This window comes from Miniopterus natalensis, chromosome 18, assembly GCF_054644295.1.
Source record: "Miniopterus natalensis isolate mMinNat1 chromosome 18, mMinNat1.hap1, whole genome shotgun sequence".
NCBI classification, from domain to species: Eukaryota; Metazoa; Chordata; class Mammalia; order Chiroptera; family Miniopteridae; genus Miniopterus; species Miniopterus natalensis.
The window spans coordinates 17,426,647-17,448,043 of record NC_142098.1 but is presented as its reverse complement, the minus strand read 5'-3'; the positions used below and the strand labels follow the sequence as shown (position 1 = coordinate 17,448,043).

The following is a 21,397-nucleotide window of genomic DNA, read 5'->3' as shown; positions in this document are numbered from 1 at the left end:
GAAGGAAATGTTTTAAAGAAAACAAATCCATCGCTGCCACCACCACAATTTAACCCCCACCCTTCTCTCTCGCTCTCTCTATATATACATATATATTTTTTATATATATCATTTGTGTCATAAGAAGTTAGATGGAAGAAGCATGTGAGTTAAAATGGAGCCAGACTGTGGAAAAACATGATAGGAAACAAAGAGTTTCTTCCTTCATCCTAAGGGCACGTAAGTGCAATTGAAGGTATCTGAGCAGAAGAGGTTCGGGTGAAATCAGGGCTTCAAGAAGATGAGAATAGAAGTGTGAAAACAGGGAGGTGGGTCAGGAGGCTCCTGCGGTAAGCCAAGTATGAGATGATCAAGATGGTTAAAAGAGTGGCAGAAGCAGCAATACAAAGTTGGAAATAGAAAATTTTAAAAAATCAATTGCACATACTGTGTGCCAGGCACTGTGCTAGGCCTTGAGCAGGGTGAAATACGAGTCAGACCAGTTCCATCTCTCAAGAAGCTCCCAAATAAAGGTGTTGATCCAAATTCTGGCTTCCACTTTGATGCACTCTGTGGTCTCCACGGGTTGTTCCACTTCTCTGGACCCCAGTTTGCTTATTTGAAATGAGGAAGGGTAAGCTTGGGAGTGTACAGAAGCCTTCTTGGATCCCACACTCTAACATGAGTTTGCCTAGGGCAGATATTTCCAAAGAAAAATGATGGGAAGAAGGCTGCCCAACTATGTGCAGGACATAATGGAGCTGAGTGAGTGAAAGAGTGTGTGTGTGTGTGTGTGTGTGTGTGTGTGTGTGTGTGTGTGTGTTTAATGCCAAGGTCGAAGGCAAGCTATGGGGGAATTGTGGTATCACTGACATATAGAGAAGCCAGTAAGGAGAGGCCCATTTTCAGATAAAGAGGGGGAAAAACAGTAAGTTTGCTGGCACCATAGTGCAGCTAGACATGCAAATCCGGAGACCCCGGATACTGTCTTCCAGGCTGGAGAAGCAGCCAAGAGTGGAGAAGTGCAACAGGTCTGTGCAAAACATTTAGTTAAACTACAGCCTTTAGAGGGCCAGACACCTGGTCTTCTCTTCCCTGGCTGTGTGCCCTTGAACAGCTTACTTAACATCTCTGAATTTCACTTTCTCTGTGTGTAAAGGAAGCAGGATAAGAGGGTTCCTCTCAGAAAGCTGCAATGAGTATTCTGTGGGTCAGCATACGAGAGCGCCTGGCCGCTGGCAAACATTCAGCGATTATTAATTAGTATTACAGTCTCCTCCTCCTCCTCTTCCTCATTATCATTCATAGAAATGTGGGTGTTCCCAGGAAAGTGGTAGAGTGGAGAATGAGGGCATAGCCATGCCTGGGTGAGGCCCAGCTGGAGATGAGCGGGGGGGGGGGGATCAGAGGAGAGAGTTAGAGAGTTTTCAGGAGGAGGGGGTGGGTTGGTTCAACAGTGCTGATCCAGCAAAGACTCGGAGAGTCTGAGAACAGTCACAGGACTTGGTGACTCACAGGTTATTGAAGACTTTTGAAAAAGCAGCATGCAACGAATAGAGGATTTTTCACGTGGAGACTGAAGCAATTATAGAAGAAATGTAGGCTGAAGAAACATACGCCTGGATACTTGTTTATATCCTGGAAATCCTTGAGAGAGGGAAGATTGGGTTCGTCTCCAAGTGTCAAGAATAGATGAAAGGCAACGTGTGTGCTCCTCAGGCAGCAACTTCCATATTCATATTTCAGATTACTTACATTCCCTGGGACAAAACGAACCAGCCCCGATGCAGTTCATTTCTACAGTGACCTCTAATGATCTGTGATGGATTGTCTCAGCTAGAATGTCAAGCCTTCTGGGATAGAAGCCCTAGATGCTTCTCTGAGACCCGAGATGAGAGGATGATCAATAAAAGTAAACTATGAGGTTGATGATAAAGATCTGATGGCACCAAGAGAAAAATAACAGACAGACAGGAGTCACTAAGTCCTTACCCACTGAAAAAGGAGACACGGCTCTCCTACCTGGTTGCACATATTTGCCATGCCCCTTAAGCCCAGGTACAGTGCTGATGCAAAGCAGGAATAGTTTCACTTTTTGGTAAGGTGCTTGCTCTGTAAATATCACTTCATGTATCAAAAAAAAAAATTCTAAGAGAGAAGCTCATAGCAATAAATGCCTACATTAAAAAGCAAAAGGAGACTCCCCGGTGGCCTGTCTGCTAAGGTACTCAAGGCCCATGCACGATTAACTCGTAATAGGTGGCACAGATGAAACAGACAACAGAAAGACAGAGAGGAATGGCACTGTGAGCTGGAGGAATCTGAGAAGACAGCATGTCTGTTGTGGGTGCTAAATGACGTGTGACAATTCCATGATCTGTAAAAACAGAGTTACATTATTCAAAGCGCAGTAAGATTTCCTCCCGTTCTACGTAGTCATCTCTCGGTTGGAAGGAAACATCACGATTTCTGAACCGATATTCTTTATTATGCATGTACACCTCTATTTCAGAACCAAATACAACATAGGAAAAATTTACTTATAGGCAAATCTCTGTTTTCATGGTTTCCTTCTGGATTTTGTTCTTCAGGGGTTCATCCCTTATCATTTTTTGCCCATTTTCTCTAATTTCCCGGCTTTGAAAAACAAGAAATAAAGTGTCCGGAATAACCCCACCAATAGTTTCAGTTACATAACATTAATTTTGGAGCAAAACTAATATAAATAAAAGATCTTTAAAAGGGGAGGGAAAACAATGTTTTGGCGGGGAGGAAATGTATATGTCCAGTTGTTTAGGGGAAAGAAGAAAAAAAAACACAACAAACTACAAAATAGAATCTCAGGTATATTTTAAAAATATGTGTATGTTGGAAAAACTACTGGAAGACTATAGACCAAAACCAGAACATCAATATGAAAGGAAAAAGAAGCAGAAAAGACCCCAAATAACAACCTGACACTGTGCCTTAAGGAACTAGAAAAAGAAGGAAAAGCCATGTCCAAAGTGAGCAGAAGAAAGAAAATAATAAAGATTAGAGCAGAAATAAATAAAACAGGATGCAGTAAACAATAGAAAAGATTAACTAAATTGAGAGTTAGTTCTTTGAAAAGATAAACAAAGGGGACGAGCCCTTAGCTAGACTACTGAAGGAAAAAAGAGAGGAGGACCAAGTCAACAAAACTATAAATGAAAAAGGAGACATTACAATTGACACTACAGAAGTGCTAAGGATTACAAGAGACGACGATGATCAACTATACCTGGACACACTGGACAGTCTAGAAGAAAATGGAAAAATTCCTAGAAGCACACAATTTACCAAGACCAAACCAGGAAGAAATGGAAAATCTGAATAGACCAATTACTAGTAAAGAGATTGAATCTGTAAACAAAAAAATCACCCAATAAGGAAAAGGCCAGGACCAGATAGTTTCGCTGGTGAAATTTACCACACGGTTAAAGAAGAATTAACACCCACCTTTCTCAGAGTCTTCTAAAAAAAATCAAAGAGGCGGAACACTCCCAAACTTATTTTAAGAGGCCAGCATTATTCTGATACCAAAACCAGGAAGGGTACTACAAAAGAAAACCAAAATCTCTGATGAATATAGATGCAGAAATTCTCAAATGCTAGCAAACTGATTTCAGTAGTACATTAAACAGATCATTCACCATGATCAAGTGGTATTCATCCCTCAAGATATAAGGATGGTTCCTTCAACATATACAAATCAATGTGATGCATCACATTACTAGAATGGGAAAAAGTCTCATATCATCATCTCAATAGATGCAGAAAAGCATTCCACAAAATTCAGCGTTCGACAGTTCAACATGCGAAAAGAACTCTTACCAAGTTAGACATAGAAGGAACATCTCTCAGTATAATAAAGGCCATATATGACAAGCCCACAGCTAGCATCATACTCAAAGGTGAAGAGTTGAAAGCTTTTTCTCTAACATCAGGAACAAGACAAGGGTGCTGCTCTCACCACTCCTATCAACACATCAGTGGAAGTCCTAGCTAGTAAGGTAAGAAAGATAAACAAAAGGTATCAATATTGGAAAAGAAGAGGAAAAATTGTCTCTATCTGCAGATGACATGATTCTATATATAGAAAATCCTAAACATGCAACAAAAAAAATGTTAGATATAATCAGTGAATTCAGTAAAATTACAGAATATAAAATTAACATATAAAAATCAGTGGTGAGACGAACAGGGAAGGCAGATGTGAATACAGTCTTCTGTGATTGATGCTCTGCCAGGAGGTGGACAAAGTATGCATTCCCTGGTGGCCCCTGTAGGGAAGTGGCATGATGCCCAAAACCCACCTGTGAGACCCATAGCCTGGACGCTCTCCTGGCCATTTGGGCTCTGCTCTTCAAAGACTGAGGTGTGAATGGCATGGAGCATCTTCTGGGATTCAGAATTACATGGGCTCTGGGGTTAGATTAGCATCACAAGACTCAACCTTTCTGAGCCTTCATTTGCTCATCTGTGAAATGGGTAGAGGGGCAATTTTCTACCCAATAGGATCCTTGTGAGGATCTATGCAAAAGATAGTGTCCAATTCAGTAAAAAGTCTTTGTATATTATAGAAATGCCAAGTATGGCTATATCTTTCTTAATTGAATTGAAGAAAAAGTTTTGAAAATCAAGTTCTATATTAAATTTGATTAAACAGAGCTTATGACTTAAAACAGTGGTTCTCAAACTTGTATGTGCATCAGCATCACCAGGAGGGCTTTTTACAACCTGGATTGCTGAGCCCCACCCCCAGAGTTATTAATTCCATAGGTCTGGGTGGGGCCTGACAATCTGCATCTCCAGTAAGCTCCCGGGTGATGCTGATGCTATTGGTCTCAGGACACCACTTTGAGAAACACATACTTCAAGGTATTCCATGCTTCTAAAGCAGAGGAGAATCATTTCTTTTTTTATTTATATTTCTCTCCCCTTAATTTTTATTTTCAAGCTTGAAATTTTTGTTTGAGGTTAACTTAAAAAGATCCTTTCAGTGCTTTTGGCGTGTGTGTTAATCGGACCCAGCTCAGGATTTTGCTCTTCTGTCAATGTTGGCTCATCCCTGTGGATCCATGAGTGTCAGGACTGATATTTCTGATTCCTTGTTTATGCCAAATTGAAGCTCAGCCACCCAGCTAGTCCTGAGCCACATGCCCTCCCCACTGCCCCATCAAAGGATAGGAGAGACATCCCAATTCAAGGTGCCAAAATATGATTGCTCCCAGTCTACAGCAAGGAAATTTATTTGAAATATTATCTTAAAAATTAATGTTTATAATCAATCCTGTAATCGTCGGTTGCATGCCAATGAATCAGGCGAGGTTGTGTTTCTTCTTTTATTGTGTATGTGATTTAGCTACTCATAATCAGTTTCAAAAAACCCTTATTTCTACATAAAATGGTTTATTCCTTCATTGATTCACTCATTTGTTCAGCAAGTGTTTATTGACTATCTACTCAGTGCCAGCTCTATGCCAGGTTGTGAAAATGGAGACAAATATAGACATTGTCTATTCAGGCAATAAGAGCCTTATAATGGAATTTTAGTTGTTGAGGGATGAAAGCAGTTACAATTTTTGTTTCATGCAGCTCCCCACTTGGTTAGTTTTGTGTTTGATTTTTTTTTTTTTATGTTGTTAATTGTTGCTTGTTTTGGGAAGGCATTTATATCCTGCCCAGCAATTCTTATAAGTAATAATATATAATAATCTGATTTCTTGGGTTCCCCCAAAGCTGAACAAGATATTTTTAAATAAACATTTAAAAATATATCTTTGGCGCAGTGAGATGAGGAACAATAAAAGTAGCTCCGTGGGGGGAAACAGTCTATTTGGGATGCTCAGAGAAGCCTCCTGGATGAGGCGATGTCAGACTGAGGTTTGGGAAAGGGAAGAACTTGCTCTCACATTGTTAGTCTAAGTCCATTTCCCCTCATGTGGCTCCAAGAATGCCAGATTTCCCCACATTGAGACACATGTAGGGCTTCCATCTACAGACGAGAAACCCAGCTCCGCTGCTCACTTAATTTTTAAGCCTCAGTTTCCTTATCCAAAAAATGCAAATAACATTATATACCACACACTAAGCTTAGTGCCTGACATGTTATAAGCACTTAATAAAAATACAGTTGCTTTAATTATTATAATAATCACAATGTTGATGGGTGTCATAGGATGCAACATGCATGAGTTAAGTCTGGGAAATCAGACCAGTTTATGGTGCGCGTATGTGGCTAATGGTGGGATCTTCAGAGCCTTCTGTGTGCGGAGGGACCTTGTGAATGGACAGGAGGAATGTTCTCCGCTGTATTCCCAAGTGTATTCGAAAGGAACGCTTTACCCACCGTGCACCTGTCAGGACTGGGTTCATGTCTTCCCAAAGTTGTACTCGCAGCCTGAGGGACCACATTTGCCTGACCCTGGCCCTGCCTTCGTAACGATCGGCATCTTACCACTAACCTGTGGTCCAGCTCAGAATGGCACCACGCTGCACGTGCTTCCTGCTCCCGGGCAGGGTGTCTGGGCACCTTCTGGGCACCTCGGTTACAAGATCTTCTCACCTTTATCTTTGCAACTTTACTGTGTCCTCTGAGGGAATTGAGTATGCCATTGTGGCTGACTGGTAAAAAAAAAATTCAGTTCATACACTTTGTGAAGCACTGGAAGATTCCCCAAAAGAAGCCCCAATTGGCAGCTGCAGGTTTGCAGCACATATTAAGGGGTTCATCGAGGGTGAGAATCACCTGCTTCTAGAAAAGATTAACCAGAAGACGCCTGTAAATTACATACATTCCTGGGCATAGCTTGTGCATCTGAGAGACTGACTCAAAAGTAAGCTCTGTTTTGTATGCATGGTACACATTACAGAGTAAGTCTGAGAGAAATTAAAGCAGCAGTTTGACTAACCCTTTTTAATTAAAAAAAAATCCCTTTTCCATATTAATATTAGGAGTCTGCCATAATTTTTCCCCTCTGACATTGCTATTTGTCTGTTCTGTGTCTACCTGCATCCTGTATACATCATTTTATATTTTACTTCTTTTACCTAATATATCACAAGACTGCCCCAGATTTCTGTTCAGTCATTATAATTATAACCTTTAATGACTACATAATGTTCCATCAAGTAGCTAAATCTAACTCATTTGGCCATTTTCCTATGGTTAAACATCTAGGCCATTGACTTTCAGTCCTTTTTAGCTGTAAAAACTGCATTTTAAGAAACCATATATAGAACCTGAATATTTTCTATCGATTTTTTTTAATATCTAAAGTAAAACATAATCTCCTTCATGTAAATACTCTCAAACTATAGTAATAAAAGTCAAGTTCTCATTAGTACTGCCTCACGCCTAATTCCAGATCCAGGTCAGAGATAATGCCTGCATTAGCTTAATTTCTGTCCTTCTAGACACTTTTGTCTGCATTAAAAACAAAATAGACATAAATTCTATACTTGGGATTATACAGGGCATATTGCTTTTAGCTTGCTTCCCCCGTTCCTTAATACGTCATGATGATCTTCCCTGTCACTATATTCAAGTCTTCATTCTTTTTGCCTGCTGCAGAATCCATAGAATGGATGTGCCCAGGCTTCTTCCTCAGGCCTTTTTGAGTAGGCGGTTAGGCTGTTTACAGTTTGCTATCAGTACATACAGCGATGCTGAGCGACCCTTGTGGTGGTGGTCCCAGAAATTCATTTGGAAAACCCTTAATTTGGGAGGTTTTCTACCTTCAGTTGCTACACATGATGGTACCATGAACATCTAAAGGGTATCATACTTGTCTCCCTGTCCTTTTCTGAATTTCATCAGAATAAATGATTGGAAGTAGGATGAAGGGGACAAGGAATTAGCGGCACTTTTGTGAGGCATGACACCTACTGTTTTCCAAAACTGGTTTTACCACCTGCTCTGCCTGTAGCTTCATGTGGAGAATCCATTTTCAGAGTCCCCCCTGCTCTCCACCCCAGGGCGTTAGGCATGATTCGGTGGCTCCCAAACAAACACGCGTGAGTCTGTGAGAGAATCTCTGTACTCCTCGCTCCGGAAAGTGTGGCTTTAACTGCTTTCCTTAAAAATGTCTGGTGCATTTTCCAAATCAAATAATGACAAGAATAGCAGTAGCAGCAGCTAACACTCACTGAGTGCTTTCTGTGTAGCAGACCCCATGGTGATGTCTTTGCTTAGCTTATTTAATTTTCAGAAATAGGAGATAGGAGCCACTATCATCGTGTTTTCCAATGTGAAAACTGATGCTCAGAGAAGTTTCAGGGTTAGCTGAAGGTCACAGACCTAGTAGATTATGGACTTGGGACATGAACCTGGTGTCTCTGACTTTAGAGCCCAATTCTTAATCAGTATGCAGTGCAACTCAGACCATGTGGGGTGGAGTGGGGAAAGTGGCATGATCCAGGCAATTCACTGTAGTCCCTTCTACCTGCCCCTGATGGAGACAGCCAGAGACAAATATTTTCAGAGGATCTAAAATGCACAGAGCCTTGTGTGAACAGGATCTACTTGGGGGTCTGTGTCTGGGAGACGCTCTCCTGTCCCACCCATTTCTGTCCTGTTTGCCTATTCACAGACTTGGCTCTCTCTGGCTTTCAGAAGCCACCCCACCGCCTGATAAGAATTTGAATGTGCATTCTAGTGCATTACCTTCTGCGTTTTCTCTTTTTCTCTAAATATCTGCTCCTGTGCATTCCCGCTTGGAAGCTCCAGCCATTGCTACAGGTGGATCCTTCATTTGCCGCTCACTGCTTCCAGCTGCATTTTCCCCGAATGCCTTCTGGCATCAGCAAATCCCTGAATCGCTAAGAGCCTTGGGATTTGCAGTGTGTTCCTCCTCAGAATCTGTTATGTCAGTGGTTTTGGGAGAGCAGGTTGCTATTGCTTTTCTTTCTTTCTTTTTTTAATTTATCTTTATTGTTGAAAATATTACGGATGTCCCCTTTTTTCCCCATTAACCCTCTTCTACTCCCCCCCCCCCCCCCGCCCCGCACTCCCTGCCCAGGCCTTTCACTACACTATTATCTGTGTCCAAGGGTTACGTATATATGCATATAAATCCTTTGGTTACTCTCTCCCCACCCACTCACCCACCCCCACCTTCCCTCTGAGATTCATCAGTCTGAGCCATGCAAAATAGCCATGCTATTTTGTTCATCAGTTTATTAAGTTCTTTAGATTCCACATATAAGTGAGATCGCGTGATGTTTGTCTTTCTCTGACCAGCTGATTTCACTTAGCATAATACTCTCCAGGTCCTTCCATACTGTCCCAAAGGGTATGAGATTATTATTCTTTACAGCTGCGTAGTGTTCTACAGTGTGAATGTCCCACAGCTTTTTTATCCACTCATCTACTGATGGGCACTTGGGCTGTTTCCAGATCTTAGCTATTGTAAACTGCGCTGCTGTGAACATAGGGGTGCATATATTCTTTCTGATTAGTGTTTCAGGATTCTTAGGATATATTCCTAGAAGTGGGATCACTGGTTTTCAATTAGTTGTCCTTTGTCACTCAAAGTGCAGACCCAGGGTAGCATCCCTCTCCGTCAGTAGCACTGCTTCCCCATAGACAAGTCTCCCTTTCTTTCTTGTGCTAGCTAGAAACAAGTCACTAATTGAATTTCACCTTTCAAGGCTCTGGGAAAATGACAGGCTAGTGCTTCCAATTAACTTCTGAGACGGTGTCCAAGAAGAGGCATGTTCCATCCTCACAAACATGGCAGGGGTAAGGGATCAGGGTCCCCGCTGTGCCCCACCCCTGTGTTGCAGGGAGGTGACAGCTGTTCTGGGTCTTTCTGGTCTCTGGTCCAGCAGCTGACCCTGGCTTGTTCAGAGGTAGGGATGGCTGCATTCTTTCATCCACCCAAAAATGATGGGGAGTCGAATATGTGCCAAGCATAGGGGTCTACTGACCACATGGCAGCCAAAAGGGCAGACATCCCCTGCTCCCCAGAAACCACCAGGCAAAACGGGGAAGTTGGGATGTGGCAGTTCCAGGGTCCTGAAAGTTTAATAAATCAGATGTACCAGGGCCAAGGATCGGTTGAGAGCAGTGGAGCCCTGTGTCAGGCACTGGGGACACAGAAGTCAATCCACATGACCCCTGTCTTTGGGGAACCGGCCAAGAACTTGATTACGGTGAAACATGAGTGGTGAGTGGCGCTGCAACGTCAGAATGTACAGGGAACGGGCTGTGTGGAATGGGGGCTCACCTTTTTGTGAGTTCAGAGGTGGCTTCAAGGAAGGGGAGATACTTGAGTCACTTCCAAGAGTTTAGGAAGTGGGCTATGGGAAGAAAGATATTCAGACACTGAGAATAATTTATGCAGAAGCCCAGGGCAGGGCAAGTTTAGGGAGCAGTGGGTAAATGGATGTATCCAAAATACACATGTGGGAACTGGGGGAGCTGAGCCAGCAAATCACAAAGGGTCTGGCAAGGCCTGATTTTGCCTCTGGGCTGCATCGCAGAAGTGAGGATGAGGGTGGAGGATGAACCAGGGTGCCTGAGCACAAGCCCTCCGTCTGCCACCTACTAGCTGTGTGGCCTCAGCAAGCTGGAGTTAACTTCCCGGCTTCCTCATCTATTAAATGGGGAAGAAAATAGCACTAACACCATAGGGCTGTCGGCGATTAAACCCAACGATGCACCTGAAACCCTTTGCACGCTGGCCAGCCTCTTAACCGAGTGTTCAGCTAACATTAGCTATTGTTATTATCACCACTGTTGTTAATGTTAGCACCTATTGCCATGGAGGGCAGCAAGGTGGAGTGGGCAGTGATGGGCTTTGAAGGCAGGGGGACCTGGGTTTGAATCCTGACCCTGCCACCACTCATTGCATGTTACTTAATTTCCCTGAGCTGCCCTCACCTCCTCTGCACCTCAGTCAGGGAAACTGTGTATGTGTCACTCACCCCCAGGCTGGGCACATAAAGCCTCAATACATGGCAGCTGTCATCATCTCCGCCGCCGTCATCATCCTCAATGTCTGTTATCCTCAACAATGATGGCATTAATAGCAGTCGTGTACAGGGGAGTAACATGAGGTGGACTCAGTTTTGGGGAGATTAGTGAAGAGCTGGAGGCTGGAGGAGAGGAAGTCGGCAGGCCAGACTAAGCCAGTAGCCTGTCCACGTTCAAAATGCCTGGGAGAAATGTCTTAAAATATACATGCCAGTGCCTTTTCCCACAATTTTGATTTGACAGGTCTTATTCCACGCCCCTTAATTTGTGCTTTTAAGTTTGCCCCAGGGGGTTTTGCTTCTCTGCAGGTGGCAGGTCTGACAGTCCTCATTAGACATACATGGTGAGGCTGGCCTGGCCTAGGGCAGAAACAGAAGAGGGTCCTGGGCAGAGTGGGGGCTGTTCAGGTCTCTTAAGGATAACCCCCAACTCCCAGTGCATCAGAGGTTGCAACTCATCCACCGCCTCTGTCCCCCCACGGGTGCATGCCCCCTCCCAGCACTGCCCAGCTGGGAGCTTCCAGAAGCCCAGGGCTGTCTGCATCTCTGTCCCTGCCACATCTGTTCTCTGGACCGGTCCCTGCACTGGCAGACCCCAGATCTGTTCTTCCTCTGACTTTTGGCACCTGGTTCTTTGGCCTCTCACTTTGCTGATCTGTTTATTTACTTGCTAATCACTTTTTTACTTCAGCCTTTTAAATTGCTTAATTAACTCATACTTGTGGTAATAATTCAAAGCACAGAAATAACTAAATTGAAATGAACCCAGAAGGGAAACCTCTTCTCATCTCACCCCAACACTTCCCAACATCATTGCCATTAACAATTTCTATGTCTTTTTCTATAGTTACTTTCCTACAAATAGGGCTTTATTTTGTTTTGATTTGATATTTATGAAAACATAGAGTTATAGAATGTACTTTATCTTAAAACTTGTCTCTCTTCCCCACCCAAAAATTGTGAGCATGTTTCTATGACAATACAGTTCTCTCTCTCTCTCTTTAACAGCTATATAACACTAATTTACTTAGCCACTTCCCATTCTCAGGTTTCTTTCTTCCTATTGTTTTGCAAACCTGAGCAAGCTAGCATGAGTCTTCTTTGGGCACTATCTACATACTGGCACTTTGGGTTCTATTAGTTAAATTCCCAATAGTGGGACTGCCTGTTTCTGACACTCAGTCCCCTGATCCTGGACTCCCCCTCCTGCCTCTTCCCTGGACCCCACCCAAGTTCGGTGAGATCTGTTTCACACCAGGGTTGTAGCCCTAAGAAAACAGCTGCCAGGCTGCCCTGGATTGTGTGAAAAATGGAAATGTGGTCATGCAAAAGCAGTGTCTATTTACAGACTATGAAATGACCTTTTCCATGGGCGTTTTTCTTTTTATTTGACATCTCTACTGTCAATTCCAACTTAGTTTTTGCTCTCTGGCTAGTCTAATTTAAATAGCAAAATGGCCAGCCACACAATAGCAACTTTTTTTGTCTCATCCGTATAGCCAGGTTATGCACTGAATTTTCATTTCACAGTTTTACAAAATGAGAAAAAAATAACTTATCATAATGAAAATAACAGAACTCAGAAGATCCACTGGCATTTTGTCCAAAACTATCTTGTTAGCATTGGCATGCGGCGGTGTCACTGCGAAGAAGCCCACCCTGGCCACCTTGCTCCCCCGTGAGGGCTCTGAAGCCTTCTCAGCACGAAGGCCAGCGGGAGGGGGAAGAGAGGGAACATGAGGGACTTATCGGGCAGAAACACATGACCGTAAACAATTGACTCTCTCATGTTTCATGAGCCTTAACCTCTTGCTTCAGAATGTTTATTTCCCTTATTTCAAAATGTTTATTTACTTTTCTCCATTGACTTTCATTAATTTTGCCTTTGGCTCATAAACAGGTGAAACTGAAAACTTCTTTATTTGCATTTTTATCTTGCAGCAAGCTAACTAATTAAAACTTTCCAATTTGGTTTCCCTCTGCCTACCAGAGCCACAGGAAAATGGCAGGCAGGTTTGTAGATTAGTGACTGCTTTTCTAAGGAAGAAGTGGCAGGAGCTTGTGGAAATTGTGGTGGTTTTATGGAAATGCTAAAGGAGAAACCTGTATTAAGGTTCTCACCACTGCAGGAAGAGAGATGAGCAGATGAGGAACAAAAACAGGTAAAAGGAAGAGTCTAGAAACTACATACCAGTGAACTTCCCTTGAGTTCTACAAAAAGTATAGAATTAATTATTTTAAAATTGCCAGGCAGGTGTGGCTCAGTGGTATGCACCAGGAGATCACGGTTTGATTCCCAGTCAGAGCACATGCCCGGGTTTCAGGCTTGATCCCCAGTAGGGGGCGTGCAGGAGGCAGCTGATTGATGCTGTTTCTCTCTCATCAGTGTTTCTATCTCTCTATCCTTCTCTCTTCCTCTCTCTCTAAAAATAAAGACATATATATAAAAGAGGACGTCATTAAAAAGGGGTAAAAATTCAAGGCACTATCTTGAGAGGATATTTGTAACATATTTAATTGATAAGGGATAAGTAACTAGAATATATAAAGAACCCCTTAACTCAGTAAGAAATAAAGCCCCCAAAATTAAATATAACTAAGAGATATAAACAGTCATTTCACAGAAACATAAATGACAAAAATATATAAAAGATTTGTTCAGACTCATTGGCCATTAGTGAAATGTGTTTAACAACCACAGTTAGATAGGATTTTATATCTACCGAATTGGTAAATATTAAGTATAGAAATACCAAGTATGGGCAATGATATGTGAAAACAGGGACTCATTCAGTGCTGCTGAGTGTCAGTTGCAGCAACACTGAAGAACAGTTTGTCGGTGTCTGCTGAAGTTGAAGGTGTGTAATCTACTCCCAGGCCTGTACCTGCGAGGAGCTTTCATGTGTGCCCCTGGACTCCTGGACAGGAATGTTCCTAGCAGCACAGCTAGCAGTAGAAAAAGTAGTAAACAGCCATCCTGGCCAGCGTTGCTCAGTTGTTAGAGCTCTGGCCCACATACCAAAGGGCCTCAGGTTCAATTCCCGGTCTAGGGCACATACCTGGGTTGTAGGTTCGATCCTGACCTGGGTTGGGATGTGTGCAGGAGGCAACCAGTTGATGTATGTCTCTCACATTGATGTTCCTCTTCCTCCCTCTCCTCCTCCCTCCGTCCCTTCCTTCTGCTCTCTCTAATGGAAAAAATATCCTCAAGTGGAGATTAACAAAAAAAAACACACAGGAAACCACCTCTGTGCTCACAGCCCAAAGCAGAGCTGAGTAACTAGCAGTGCAGTGGATGGACGGCTCTGAAGCACTGACAGTGGGTCTCTGGGACATACTGTGCCGTGAAAAGAACAATTTGCAGAAAAATGCATTCAGTATGATTCCATTTATAGAGAACTCAAAAGCGCAAAAAAACTAATATTTTTAGAGACAGATAAGGAGTAAAACTATGAAGCAAAACAATGGATTAAGAAACACAAAATTCCTGATAACCATTTTCCGTGGCAGGAACGAATGGGTGTGAGATTGAGAGGGAACATGCGGGAGCCACAGTGGCAATGCACTAGCACTTCCTAAGCTGGGGGGTGGGCAGAAGTGTGATTGTATTTTTTCTTATACCCATATATTTTATGTGTATATGTGTATATATGTGTGTGTATATGTGTGTGTGTGTGTGTGTGCGCATATATGTGTACATATATTCCTGTGTATATATATAAGTGAAAATTCACAATTTAAAAAAGAAAAAAGAAATATAGGCTAGATGACATTTATTGGGCACTAATCTTATCTCATTCGACATTTATATCAATAACTTGTCAAAATCATGGCTCATCCAGAGTAGATGAGGGACAGCTAATATGTCAGATGATGGACTCAGATTTCCTAACCGGCAGGGACACACTGCAACCACGGACTGATGATTTAATGTCACAGAGATGAATGTAAAGTCTTCACCTTGAGATTCTTAAAAGCCAGCTCACTAAATCAGGGTGAGCTCCCCTGTTACAAGGCAACTCGTGTGAAAACAATGTTGGGGTCTTACTTCACCACAAGCTAAAAGGAGCCTTCTGTGTCAGCGCCTGCCCCCGGAACGAATGTCCACCTTAGAAAGAGTAATCATCCTCCAATAGACAGCATGGGCCAGGCCACGTCTTGTTTTTATGCTCCTAGCACCGGTTTTGAGTAGGAAGTTGACGAATTACAAGATCAGAGGATGGTGACTAGTAAGGGCAGATACATCTGCATGAAGTTTCAGTTTGTCAAAGGGGGATGTGGAAGAGCCAGAGCAGAACTAGAGGCTTCCAGAGGACTGGCTACAGCTCAGTGTGCACAAGATCTCACCAATACTCAAAGATGCAGTTGGCTGCCTTGTACAGGGCGATCTTGGGTCACTGACTGTGCTTAAAGAGCAACTGGATCACTCACTCTTCCTACAGTTGTACCACAAGGTAGGCTCAATGGCTCTAATGTCCCTTCCATGTCATGGCTTCCATGAGTCTATAAAAATAACCAAAGTGAAGTCACAGGGGAAACTAGGAAGGCATCTTGGTTTAACAGAGACGGAGGGGAGCGTGAAGCACATGGGGCAGGGTCCGAGTCCAGCACCTCCCGTCCTGTGCTGCAGTCCTGCAGGCAGCAGCGACCGCCCTGCAGGTGAAACCTTGGCGTGTTCAGCAAGACTTTCTCTCTGCTGACTTTGCCCCAGGAAAGGGGCTGCTGGAACCCAATTTCCAACTCTGGACAAGGAAAAATAGGGCTCAGGAGTCTGAAGAGCTGCCTTTGAATCCCCCCTTGCCCCCGTTGGACTATATAATCTCAAAACCATTACTGTCTTTTTCAGAGTCTTGGTTTCTTCTGTTTAAACAAGAAAGACGATCCCTATTGCAGGAGGTAGAGAAGATTAAGTGAGAAATAGGAAGCGCCCTTTGCTAATACCCCTAAAAACTGTAAGAACACTTCCTACAGTCTTCATTCATTCATCAATTCATCCAGTAAAAGTTGATATAATAGTAATATCCCAGGTGCCTGGTAGCCTCCTAGCCATTGGGGAAATGCCTGTGGAGATAAGCCCTTCTCCAAGCTCTAATCCATTAGCTGAGACTGTCCAGTAAATAGATCATTGCAACCCAACGTGCAGAGGACTAGGCCAGGACAACCAGAGAGAGAAGTGGGCTCAATGAGAAGGACTATTTAATCCTGCCCCAGAGGAGGTTGAGGGCTGACTTCCCAAAGCGTCCTAAAAGATGAGCAGAAATTGAGATGAAGCAGGACCGGCATGAGGTATGAGGCTCCATGCCTGAGTGAACAGTGTGTGCCAAGGCCCAGATATGACCTAGCATGGCAGGTTTGGAGTTCAAGGTCAGTGCACCCGCCAGGATGAGCTAGCTTATATTGCTGTAGCAAGCAACCCCGAAAATTCAGGGGCTCACAAAATAATGGTCTATTGCTTCTCATGATAATGTCCAACAGGGGCTGGTTTGGGGCTCTGCTCCATGTCATGTCCTCTCTGGAATTCAGGCTGACTGAGTAGAGCAGCCGCTTTCTAGAACATTGGCAGTGGCACATTACCCACCTCCTCTTAAGGGACCGTTAGGAGGAGAGGGGACATACTTCCCTTGTGCTTACATTTCACAAGCCAAATAAGTTGCCGGGCCACACCTGTGGACCCTGAGAAACCATTGGTTGACACCTAAATCCAGCTGAGGAGGTGAATACAGTCCTTCCACAGGCCAGAATGAAAACCAGTATTTGTTGATAGCAGCAATGACCACCACATTCAGAATGGAAGGACAGGGTGTGGACAGGTGTAGGGGGAGAGAGAAACATCAGCCAGGTGATGAAGGCTCATTATGCTATGTTCTGGAATTTTTTCTGTATCTAGCAAGAGCCGTTGATGCATATCAAGCTGGGAGTGACACAATTAACTGCTCATTTGAGAAACTGAATCTAGCAGGGATGGTATTCAGTCATTTGTTCCACAAACATTTGCACTGGCGATACCAAGCAAAGTCCCCATTACATTTGGTGAAGGGAGGGGGAATCATTAATCAATAAGCTAAACAAATGAATGTATAACATTTCAGATGGTGACAAGTTGTAGGAAAAAAAGTAAAGATTCTCCTCTTAACAGGGAGGAAACTAGCCAGTAGCATTAGGGTGAGAGAAGTGAGTGTATTAGAAATCAATCAGGAGGTAGAAGCCAACAAAACTAGGTCAACTTACAGAATCGTAAGAGGGTAAATGAGATAAGATATATGGAACTACCTGGGACAGGAGGTTTCAGTGAACATTAGTCGAGTCTGAATTTAGAGTTGGAATAGTTCTCTTGAAGCATTCCGTCCCCATGGACACAGATGGGACATCAACCCTCTTCAGGAAGGTGGATAACAGACAAGCCACTCAGCTGGTTTATTAAAGTGGAATTTTTCACAAGGGCTTAAATGGAGATTCACGTCAGTGGGAGCTGCATTTAATTGATAAGAGCAACTCTGAGGTAAAGGAGATGGGAGATGCTTGATGCATGTGCAGCTGGAGCACCGGGGAATTCTTCCGAACACTCAACACAAACCTCCTCGTCAGCTAACTGTGAATTGATGGTCTGTGTGTGACCTTGTGTGCCTTCCTGTGGAATAAGTGAATGAGACTGGAAGCAAAGCTGCCTCTTTTCCTCCTCTCTTTCCATTCCTCACTCTGGCAGTCAGCACAATTTGCAGGTTTATCAGCTGAGGAAGCACCTAACAAACGCTCTCCCACTTTCATGCCCTTTTGGCACCATGAACTTGAATATCGCTGACATTGTTTTGTGTACCCTGCAAGAACCACAGAAACTGCACATTGAGGGGGTTTCCCAAAGGTAATCTGGTAGTTTACCCTCCCCCAAAGGCAGGACTTCCATCTGCTACCCCACAGCAAGTGTCATTCTACCTGCACACACATACTCAGCAACGGCAGTTCATGGTCTCACCAGGCAGGACTTTCTGTCACTGTCCATGTCTGCCATGTTCTTCCCAGGATCCATCCTCTGGTCTTAACTGGGAGCCACGTGGAATTATTGAGTCCATTTAAACATGAAATCATTTGAGTATGAGGAGGTAACATGCTAATAAGACACCTTTCAGTCATGTTAGACTAGTTCCTTTCTTCTGTGTTTGTGTCCTTTCTTCCCTTTAAGTCTTAAAAAGAAGATTTGAGATTCTCAAGCAAGACAGGTCCAAGTACTACAACTCATCCTTCTATAGAAATACCCTGGCCATCTAGACTGCTGCCCTCCCCTCTCCTCCTGACAGGCTCTGGCTGGTTTGTTTCCCTCCGAAACCATGGGAACCAGGATGATCCACAACTCCAGCCAATGATCCAAGTAGAGCAGAAGGCAAGGGCGGGGTCCAGGGTTCTAACTGTTCTCCAAAAACCTTACTTCCCAGTACAGGGAGGAAATATGACCCGCATCAGCAGACATTCAAAGAAAACATTCTTACTGAGTCCCTTTCACTTGATTAATTCCAAAGCCTCTTTTGGCTCAAATGTTTTATGGTTCAAAGGGGTGGGGGGTGGGGGGTGGGGGGAACACAACCTACACTGCACATTTTCCTTTTTTTAAAGATTGGAAAGAAACAAGAGGGGAAAGCTTGTCTTGTCTTTGTTTTTATAAAAATATAAAGCATGTGTCCTCTGGGACAGAGGTATTTCTTTCCCTCTAAATCCAGCAGAGCCGATGCTAGAGCTTAAGTGTGAACGAATACCACACATTCGTCTTCCTGAGCCACGTTGTTGCATTTCTGAAAAGATTTCTGGGGAATCAGAAATCTTGAGATTTAGAAGCTGGCTTCCCAGGTTGGGAATCGAACCTGGAAAACATGTCCATTATTAGCTGACCTCAAAAACAGAATTCACGACCTCTGGGGGCAGAGGCCCAGCAGCCTGTATTTCACTGAATTGATTCTTGGGAAACTGATCCCAAAACATTCTTTGGGCGATAGGCATCTGTGCTTTGCATTTGTGCCTGCCCCATTTCTGCAGCCCGCCTCCAGCGGCCTCGTTCCTGGCTGTAGAACTCGCATTCAGCACAGACTCTGAGTCAGATACCAGGCTCCAAAGCTGATTCCACCAGGGACCAGCTTATGTGACCTTGAGTTGGTCACAGCTATTCCCCCTGGACAAGAGAAGATGAGAACAGAACCTCCATGAGGTCAAGTTCATGCACTGGGGTTTAGCACAGCTCCCCACACATCAAGAGCAGTCAGTGTGCTAGGCCGAACCATGGCTACCCAAAGATATCAAGCCCCAATCCATGGAACCTATAAATGTGACTTTATCTGGAAGCAGAACCTTTCGAGTGTGATTGAATTAAGGATTTTGAATTGAGATTATGCTCGATTATGGGTGAGGGACGGGGTCATTTAATCACAAAGGTCTTTAGAAGAGAGAGGCAGGAGGAGATAACAGATGGGCAGAGGAAGAGGCAATGTGTAGGCAGAGCAGAAATGGGGCCGCAAGCCAGGGAATGCCAACAGACACCAGAAGCTGAACCAGGCAAAAACACACTCCCCTGGAGCCTTCAGTGGGACCATGGCACCGCCAACACCTTGATTGCAGACTCCTGGCCTCCGGGACTGTGAGAGGATCAATCTCTAAGGTTTTAAGGTGTCCCAATATGTGCTAATTTGTTACAGCAGTCCTAGAAAACTAATGCAATCAGTGAGCGTGAGCATCACTGGGATCTAAGCCCTGAGGGGACAGAAATCTGGTCACTCTGTGGGCAACATATGCAAATCCTCAGCAGACACCTGCTCAATTAGAGAATGCACAGAGTGCTGCCTTTCTGCCTCCCCCATCTCTGTGTCTGTCTTCTTTTACTGTCTCCCTCTTCCCTTGTCTGTCCTCTAGGGCATTTAACTGCGGGCAGATCTCACACACACACACACACACTCACACACACACACACACACACACACACACACACACTGAGCTTTAATCTCTCACTTAATTGCTAGCTGATTCCTTTCTTCCACTGCCCACAGGAGATGGGCTACTGACTGCTCACCTTACGATAAAACGAGTTGCTTAGGATATATGAGCTGCACAGGATTCTGCAACTTATCTTGGTGATTCTTTTCTCTACTGAGATGGGGTCTTTGGGGCTGCAGTACTTTCCAGTGTTACTGGGCTTTGTCTGGGCCAGGTGTGCGTGTAAGAGAATGAATTCAGGAGAAACAATGTCCGAGAGCGTGGAAGGCGGTGGTTGACATGATGGGTGCTCAGGATTTTTAACTCAGTGCTTTTTCAACTTGACTTGCAAATAAAGCCTCCAAGTCCCCAGCTCTCAAAAACCTTTAATGTACCCACTCTCCTAGCAGGAGGGAGAGTTTGAAGGTAGCCAGTGGGGCCATTTTTTCAGGCTTTAATGCCTCAATACGCAGGCAAGTTATTCTGTGGAAGAAAATGTTTTAAAGACTTAAATGCTAAGTGACAATGAAATAGGGGCCTAGCAGAACTTTCACAGTCAGTAATGTAGGTAAAAAACAATTTAGAGCTCTCCCTGCCCTGAATCTCAGCTGGGAGTAGCTAAAGACATTCGTTCCTAAGCCACCTTACACCAGTGGGATCCACAGTGCCCAGCCACGTGATGCTTTCAGAGTGACCTTGAACGTGTTTTCTATCTAGCACATGCATCATGCTGCAGTGCAATTTTGTGTTTAAGCATCTCTGCCTCTCCCAGTTGAACATGGCAAGGTGAGGGGCCGAACTGCCTTATTCATCCAGCTATCCACAGGCCTAGCACAGGGCCTGCCACAGAGTTGGCCCCAGTAGAGTGGCGTTGAACAAACAAATGTTTATAACACACAGGCAGAACTTCTTACTTTCCTTGAGGGTGCACAGGACTGACCGGTAAAAGCACAGCTTATATTTGAAACATGAGATTCTTGGATTGTACAAATCACAAAGTGTGTGTTGCACACTGATGAGGAAGCTGTGGTCTCTCCAGGCCCCCAAGGTAGGACGGGCCGAAGAGATGCTTAGGAAGTGTCATGTTAACACGACTCCTACCATTTTCATAAATCTCTGTTATCTGTGCAAAGTATCCAGGGGAGTCTTTCTTGCAGCAGACAACTGTTACAGGACAAGGTGTCTCCTTTCAGATCTGTGTGGCTCTCTGGGCCTTTAGCTGTAGAGAATCACGCCACGTACACACACCCGTTTGCACACATGCACTGTAACATTTAACAATCTGTGTATTTCCTGCATCCAGAACCCTCTGTCACAGGGGAGGGAGGCAGGAAAGTCAGAGTCAGAGGAGATGTGATGATGGAAGCAGAGATCAAAGACTGAGAGAAGATTTGAAGATGCTATGCTGCAAACTTTAAACATGGAGGAAGGGGCCCAGGAGCCAAGAAATGCAGGCAGCCCTGTAACA

General features: G+C 44.0%; 1 protein-coding gene across 1 annotated transcript in view; it reads left to right on the top strand.

The window, feature by feature from the left end:
- CDH13 (cadherin 13) overlaps positions 1 to 21,397 on the top strand; it is an 897,713-nt gene that overhangs the window by 650,456 nt on the left and 225,860 nt on the right. The gene's annotated exons all lie outside the window — the stretch shown is intronic.